The sequence below is a fragment of the Rhinolophus ferrumequinum genome, chromosome 4 (assembly GCF_004115265.2).
Source record: "Rhinolophus ferrumequinum isolate MPI-CBG mRhiFer1 chromosome 4, mRhiFer1_v1.p, whole genome shotgun sequence".
In the NCBI taxonomy this organism is placed as follows: Eukaryota; Metazoa; Chordata; class Mammalia; order Chiroptera; family Rhinolophidae; genus Rhinolophus; species Rhinolophus ferrumequinum.
In genome coordinates, this window is record NC_046287.1 from 73,688,319 (window position 1) to 73,697,208 (window position 8,890).

The 8,890-nt window shown below is 37.3% G+C and overlaps 1 pseudogene; it reads right to left on the reverse strand.

Moving 5' to 3' along the window:
* Positions 1 to 7,162: 7,162 nt before the first annotated feature.
* Positions 7,163 to 8,297, reverse strand: LOC117021727 (protein farnesyltransferase/geranylgeranyltransferase type-1 subunit alpha-like; annotated as a pseudogene).
* Between the last annotated feature and the right edge of the window lie 593 nt (positions 8,298 to 8,890).

Sequence of the window (8,890 nt, forward strand, 5' to 3'; positions counted from 1 at the left end):
ACATTTTACAATTGTTATTCTTTTTTTTAACTACCAAATCTACGAGGAGATCTTTCTCACATCCTTACTGTGTGAATTGGATGAGGTTCCTAAAGAGAAACCCTATGAATATTTGTGTGGGACACTAAGACTGTGGCCCAAGGAGATGCTTCCTCTCATGCTAGTCCATACTCAGCCTCCAACAGCTCATCAAAGTTGCCGTTTAAGTGTTCCTACCAGTTTATGGCTTAAGCAGTTTCTTCTCTAGGCAAGCAGATCTTGGTTGATGTATCTCTCTAATGTGCCTCTCTTTCCAGCTTTTTAGGTGGATCCTACAAATTCAGACCTACAAATTCAGACCCTTTGATAGATATGAGAAAGTCACTGATTTGCAATTTGCTGAGCTAGTTTTAGTTGTAAAGAAAGAAGTGCCAACATATTAGTTCTTTATGCACTGAAGCTCAAACTATATACATATATTTTTAAAATAATTTTTCCATTTCAGGTGACATACAATATTATAATAATATCTGGTATATAACATAGTGATTAGACATTTATATAACTTACAAGGTAATCACCCTGATAAATCTAGATGCCCATCTGGCATCATACATAGTTGTTACAATATCATTGACTATATTTGCTATGCTATACTTTACATCCTTTTGACTATTTTGTAACTACCAATTTGTACTTCTCAATCCCTTCATCTCTTTCACCCATCCTCTCCTACCCCCTTCCCATCTGGCAACCATCAAAATGTTCTCTGTATGTATGAGTATGAGTTTTGTTTTGTTTCTTCATTTATCTTGTTCTTTAGAGTCCATATAAAGTGAAATAGTATGGCCTAAGTCTTTCTCTGTCTGACATATTCCTCTCAGCACAATACCCTCTAGGTCCATCCATGTTGTTCCAGATGGCAAAATTTCATTCATTTTTTTTATGGCTGGGTAATATTCCATTGTTTATATGTACCACCTCTTCTTTATCCATTCATCAGTTGATGGAAATCAGGTTGCCTAAATATCTTAGATATTGTAAATAATGCTGCAATAAACATATGGGTGCACAGGTTCTTTCAAAGTAGTGTTTTGGGTTTCTTCAGATAAATACCCAGAAGTGGGATTACTGGGTCCTTCTTTGTCTCTTAGTATAGTCTTTGTTTTAAAGTCTATTTTGTCTGGTATAAGTGCCATTTTTTATTTCATTTTCCATTTTCATAAAATATATGTTTCCATCCCTTACTTTCAGTCTGGGTGTTGCTTTCAATCTGAAGTAAGTCTCTTATAGACAACATATGTAGGGGCCTTGTTTTCTTATCCATTCAGCCATCCTATGTCTTTTGATTGGACCACTTAATCCATTTACATTAAAAGTAATTATTGATAGTTATTGTTCATAGTAATTATTGTCACTTTATTATTTTATAATTATTCATATTTTTAATTTATTTTTCTTTCTTCTTCTTGAACATGTCCCTTTAACATTCTTTTAATGCTGGTTTGGTGGTAATGAACTCCTTGAGCTTTTCCTTGTCTAGGGTGTTGTTTAATTGTGCTTTGGTTCTAAATGATATGTTTGCTGGGTAGAGTAATCGTGGTTGTAGGTCCTTGCTTTTCATCACTTTGAATATTTTGTGCCAATTCCTTCTAGCCTGCAAAGTTTATGTTGAGAAATCAGCTGACAGTCTTATGGGAGCTCCCTTGTAGGTTATTAACTGCTTTTCTCTTGCTGCTTTTAAGATTCTCTCTTTGTATTTAACCTTTGGCATTTTACTGATGATGTGTTTTGGTTGGAGCCTGTTTGGGTTCATCTTATTGGGAGTCTCTGCACTTCCTGTCCTTGTATGTCTATTTCCTTCACCAGGTTAGGAAACTTTCAATCATTATTTCTTCAAATAAGTTCTCAATCCCTTAATCTTTCTGTTCTTCTTCTGGTACCCCTCTGATGCAAATGTTGGTATGCTGATGTTGCCCTAGAGGCTCTTCAAACTATCCTCATTTTTAAAAAATTCTTTTTGCTATTCTGAATGGGTGTTTTATGCTACTTTATCTTTTAAATCTCTGATTTGAACCTCTGCTTCATCTAATCTACTGTTAATTCCCTCTAATGCATTCTTCATTTCAGTTATTTTTTCTTCATTATTAAATGGTTCTTCTATATGTTTTCTATCTCCATTTTTATGTTTTCTATCTCTTGGTTGAAGTTCTTGTTGAGAACATTGAACATCTTTATAAATAGTGTTTTGAACTCTGCATCTGGTTGATTGCTTGTCTCCATTTTTCTTCTTTTAGCTCTTTTTCTGGAGTTTTGTTCTGTTTTTTCATTTTGTACATATTTATTTGTTTCTCCATTTTGGCTGCCTCCCTGTGTTTGTTTCTATGTATTAGGTAAAACTGCTCTGTGTCCCTGTCTTAGTAGAGTGGTTTTATGCAGTAAGTGTCCTGTGGGACACAGTCTCTCTGGTCACCTAAGCCATGCACTTCAGGTGGGTTCCTTCTGTTGGTTGTGCTTGCTCTCTTGTTGTAGTTGAGCCTTGATTGCTGTTTGCATGTCAATGAGAGGGACTGACTCTCATGTTGGTTTGTTGTGAGGACTGGCTATGAGTACAGTGGAAGAGCTCTTGTGCAGGAGTTGACCCTACAGAGTGAGACCCACTTTAGCAGGAATCTGATGCCTGCCCGGTCTGACTTTTAAGTGTGTTGTCATGGGAAGTGGCCTGGTGGTGCTCTGGCATGGTCCAAAGGGAAGCTGGCCATTGGGTATGGCAACCCCTGGGCCTCTTGACAGGACAAGTTCAGCCACTGCCTTTGCCCTGCCCAGAGCCACTGGGAATTGGCAGCAAAGCAATCACAGATGTCATCCACCTATGCTGGGCATGGAGGTGCTTGGGACAAGCTAGGCTGAGAACTGAGGCCAGCTGCCACTAGTGCCAGTCTTGGCACTGTTTAGCAGGAGGAATGAGGCACACTGGGGCTAGATGCTGCTTGTTTGGGATTTGTGAATCTTTGAGAGATTTTACGAAAATCCAAACTTGAGCCAAAATAGGCTGTTTGTATGAACAAGTCACTGGAAGCAGCTTGGGTGGGCCTGCAAGATGCAGGTTCTTAGGAAATCATCAGGGTGGGGTGAATGAACATATGGAGGCTGCCTGCATGTGCACGCCTGGTGGAAGGAGGCCTCATCAAAACAGCAATGGCTTCTAACAGCACCTATGCCTGGGAGAAAGCTGTTCCTCTAGCCCTTGCTCTGAAGGCAGACAATTTAGTTCTTCCCATTATGTCCCTGTCACCTTTTGAGTTGCTGCCCCACTGCAAGAGCTCAGAGTGCATGGGTCCATCAGCAGTGAGTCCAAGTGCAGGCCCTTTATGAGGAGTACCTGGGACTGTAGCTTCCCTCTGTCTCACTCAGCCACAATATCTGCTATTTTTCACAGCCAGAACTTGTGGGGTCTTCACTTCTTAGCAATAGAACTATAGGCTGGGGAACCTGGTATGGGACGAGGCCTCTCACTCTTCAGGGGCGACCGCTGCAGTTGAGATACCTCTCCTGATTTTTAACTGCCACATGTGGGTACGGGGACCATCCCATTCTGTGCCTCTTCCCCTCCTACTAGTCTCAAGGTGACTTCTTCTGCATATCCTTTGTTATAGCACTTCTGTTCAACTAGACTTCAGGCAATAGTTAATGATGGTTGTTCTGTAGTTTAGTTCTAATTTTAATATGGTTGTGAGAGGAGACAATCACAGTGTTTACCTACTCAGCTATCTTGACTGGAAATCTACGCACATAAATATTTGAATTTTAAATTCATGAGAGAAGATATAGTTTATGAAATTTATGTTGTTTTGTGTTTATCTGAGATAAAAATTTGTATCCCTTCCTCATATATAACACCCAAATAAATTACTAACAAACTAAAGATTTCAGTATAGAAAAGGAGTTCATTAAATACTGGAAATAAATTTCACATGATAAAAGCATTTTAAAATTATAATTGGGTTAGGCATTTATAAATGTGTCACCAAAACTTTACACAGGCTGAAATCATACATGATTAGATTCACAGATTTTACTACATATACATAAATACTTTCCCATTCCACATCAAAGTAAAAACAAATAAGCAGAAAAAAAAATCTACCTTAAACAATATTCAAGTGCAGATACTGAGGAAAAATACTTAAATTAATGTTTTGCTGTCCTTAGCTAATAAAGGAAAACATCATAAAATAAATGAGAAAGTGATAACTACTCATCTGTGCAAAAACAGACTGTGGGTAAAACAAAAAGTACACATGGCCAATAACCTTTTGAACATTTGTTTAAAAAGAAATGAAAACATTATAATTTTTCCTCTCTCGGTTTGGCCATGATGAAAATGTTAACACCAAGATGGTCAAGGCTGGCTAGTGTACTGTTAAATTGATAAGAATTTGTAGATGACAATTTGTCAATGTGTATCAAAATCCTTGAAGAATGCAAATCTTTTGAATTACCAATTCTCCTCCTAGTTTTTTCCCCCCTAAATAAATAATCTGAAAAAAAATGCTTTAAAATATTCATCACTGTATTTTTAATATGTAAACACTGGAAACAATCTTAATATCTCTCAAAGGTGGAATGGCTTGACAACTTGTTGTATATATAGAGTGAATAGAATATTAAGTAAGTGTTAAAAGTGATAGTGTAAGTCTTTAATTCTTGACCTGAAAAAAAAGTTCATAATTGTTTCTGTTAAGTGTTAAAAAAAAAAAAAAGTACATCCAGGAGATACTAAACAAAAATGAGTTGGGATTATAGTTAATTGATAAAATTAGGTAACGGTATATGCTTTTTGTGGTAGAGACACCTGTAATTATGTCTCTGATGAAGAGATCTATCTAATTCAAAGTTTTGAAGGAAGGATGGGAGGTTCTTACACATTATTATAGACCCATTGCCAGAGCTGATTGGAAGAGGGCTGGACAAATGATATCAGTGGAGTCAAATGGATTTTTTGTCTTTTGATAGTTTTAGTTCTCACATTGCAATCAAGTAGAGGTATCAGATCACTTAGATTTAGGGACTGAAGTTGTTATATAGGGCCACTATAATGAGCCACATGTAAACAGATGAGTGAGCCAAGGAAGTGCTAGTGATTAAAATAGTGAAGTAGTAGCTGAGACAGTATGAAAGAAAGATCAGGCCATACCAGATGGAGAAAGAACCAGAGTGAGAGCAAGAATAAGAGGTAGGTTATGCCCAAATTTCAAGTTCTCAGTGCATTTTTTAGGAGACACAGCTATATTTCTGCAATTAGAGTATAATAGTATTTTTCTTAATCGATTATCTTTCCTCTGGCATGGGTTTGCCTGGATTTCTACACTCTGCTAACAAATGATTTTATAAGACATTTGTGAAATAAGAATAAAAAAACACTTTTATAAATTCATTCTCTTTGACCTAGCAATTCCATATGTGAGAACTTATCCTAAGGAAAGAATTAAACACATGATAAAAATTTATCTAACAGTGTAATTAGAGTGCTACTTGAAAAAACAAAATTTGAAAGTATCTTAACTAAACTTTTTGGATTTTATGCAATAATATAAGAGTATGGTTCCATTTTGGTAAAAAAAAAAAATTGTAAAGCAAATATATTCCTGGGAACAGGAGATACAAACCATTAAAAATGTTATAATTGTGTAATAAAGGATTATTTTTATAGTTTTATCTGTTTTGTCTCGTGGTTTTTAAAACAATTTTGTTCAACAAACATGTACTATGCTACTTTTCATAAGAATCTATGTTAACTTGTAAAAGATAAAAATAGTTTTGGTCTGACTCAAGAGAGTAGTCAGACTTTGTTTCTGGATCCTCTCCTGTTATCTGGGCATTACGTTACCCAAATTTGCCCTTTCTTCTCTTTCTTTCCCCACTTCTTACGTAGTAGAAAAATCTTTGACTCTACTTTATTCTCCACACCTAAAACTTTGTCAGGTCCTACTTATTGTGTTTCTTAAACATGAATTGGTTTCAGTTCCTATTCTCCATCTTCACTGCTTCGGCCACTGCCATAGTTTATATTCTCATTCTTTCTCCTTCTTCAATGATCTTTCTGGTTCGATGTCCTCAGTCTCTGGCTAACTTCCCCTCTGCTGACAAAAAGACTAACACACAAATCTGTTCTCATTAACACCTGCTTAAAATATTTCATCGGATCTCCATTATCTAAATCAGGTATTGGCAAGCGTTTTCTGTAAAGGATCAGATAGTAAATATTTTAGGTTTTGCGGGCCATAGGGTCTTTATTGGACCTACTCAAAAGCAGCTAAAGACAATATGTAAATGAACAAATGTATCTTTGGTCCAATAAAACTGTATTTTTAGAAATAGGTGGTGGGCCAGATTTAGTTACTAGCCTCATTTTACTAACCCTAAATTAAAAAAAGAAGTTCAATTTTGATCACATTTTCTTGTTTATCACATATTCTACTCTTCAGTCAGTAATTCCTCCAGTTTAGACTCTTAGATTCCTAGTTCATTTACATTGATTTACACTTCCATGCTTTGCAATGGGGAAAAAAAAGACAGTATTATCATTATTTATTTATTTATTTATTTTTTATTTATTTATTTATTTATTTATTTATTATTTTAGGATACATCTACAATTTTATTACAAAACCATTCTTTTGCCATTAGTTGGTTACAATGATAGCAAGATACTGTGAGTGTGGCATAGCTGCTCTAATGTATCAACTTAATTCGCTGCCACCTGAACTGAAATTTAAGTTACCTCATATCCATTACATACAAATTACCTACAATCATTAATGCTGCAAATCCTGATGCACATACCATTTAGGGAGGAGATGATACTAAGAGATTTGAGTAAATGTTGATAGGGCTACAAAAGTTCCTTTATGGGATTTTCTGTTTCTTCTCCTTCCTGTCCACCCGTCCCCCCACCTGCACACCCCAAATTGCTTTAAAAGAATCAAATTACTTAGAGCTGGTCTGAACAGCAGCAACAGCCAAGGAACATCATACTTAGTTCTAGTTAAAAAGCAATACCTGTGCAATGCACATTTTACACCACAGGCAAAGGGAGTGATCATTCTAGTTTTAAACTCCTACATTAGATAGAGTCTCTTACAGAAATAACAGCACTTCCATCAAGTTCTTCTAGGTGGTGTTATTGCTGCACATTTGTTGGTGAGTCACTTTCTGTGTTGTCTTCCAATGTATCTCTGATACTCATTTCTTACAGTGTCCTTTTCTTTAGCTAGGATTTCACATAACTCATATGCTTTACTTAGAATATCCTCCTTGTTGTCACATTGGTTTTCTAGCGTATCATCATAGATATCTACAAGTAAAGCAATTAGGTAGTGGGAGCTGAGACTTGGTTGTAAATCAAGAAATTGATTTAACAGGTTGGGATATTTGGGAAGACCAAGATCTTGCAAAATCCCTTTCAAATAGTTCTATGCACCTTCATTACATCCTACTAGTGTCGTCATCTCCAGAGTGTATTGGACTTCTCTCTTTAACATATTAGGATCGTTATAGTCAGTGGTGTTAAAAATTATGAAGTATCTTTGGTTCCAGACTGAGTTATTTTTCACGTACTCTTTAAGGAGTTGGCCTACACACTGCTCATTATCCCCAAGTTCAAATTCCCGAATAATCCACTGCTGATGTTGCAAGGCATGGTAATACTTTACATCCTGATTAAGAATATCAGCAATAAACTCAAGCTCCTGAGATGAATCTTTTAGCCATTTCACTAATACATACTTGCCTATGATGCCAAACTTAATAGTTTCTCGGCTGTTCTTCAGTTATGGCAGTAATGTAGTTCATTTCCTCACGTAGATCCTTTTGAAGTGACTCTAAGGGAACTCTTTGAAAATGCCATGCTGTATAATTGACTGCATTTAACTCAGTACTATCTCTGGTTCGTTTAGAAGCTCGTTCATGTCTTTCATCATGCTGCAGAACAGCCCGGAAGTAATCATAAACAAGTCTAAGTTTTTCACTACAGATGACCACTGGATTGGGGCCATCGTTCTGCAGACCTGGATCTCTGTCAGTGTCCTCTGCTCTGTCCCTGTACAGGAAGTAAGTGGGTGAGTCCAGGCTCAGGAGTCCGTCCTCCACAGAAAACGCCACCACTTCTCTGGCCTTGGCTGCATGTGATCACTTCTTCCAGCTGCTGCTGGGGTGGCAGTGCTGGGGGTAGTGGGGTGTGGCTGGGGCTGCAGTGGCTCAGGCTGACCAGTCTGGCTGCCCTGCTCAGCCTACCCTACCCCCTCATTGGCCACCATCTTGCCTCCGTCTACAGCGGAATTGGCAGCCAAGACAGTATAATTTTCTTCTTTTGAAAGAACTTTTCCTTCTTGACCCTTTGACAAATGCGTATCCATGCTTCAAAACTAAGATTTGGTAGCAGTGGCTCTGACAAAAATTTCCCTCACCACTCACATTCCTCTTTTCCTTTCTACCTTACACAAACTTCTAGTAATTGTGCTTTTCACACTGCACTGCAATTCCTTCCTTTTATGTCTGTCTCTCTCTCTCTAGACTCTGAGCTACTTAAACATAGGGTTCTAATTGTAAGGCCCTTGATAAATTTTTGGAGATATTAATAGAATTGCATGTGAGAGTCGGCCTCTGGAGAACTTTCTTAATAGGTGTTGGTGGCTGAGTGGTGTGGCCAGAAGACTTCAGCGGAAGCAGAGGGCTCATTAAACCAACAGCTTTCATGAGAGCTTACCTGATTAGATCTATAGGCAAAGGAGAGATTTAAGCACAGAGCCACAGGCGCCACATAGTAATATTCACAGAAGATGGTCATGGAAAGTAGGCCCTGTGTTCTCCAGGCATTCCAGCTATGAGGTTTAAGAAAGCTTACATATAT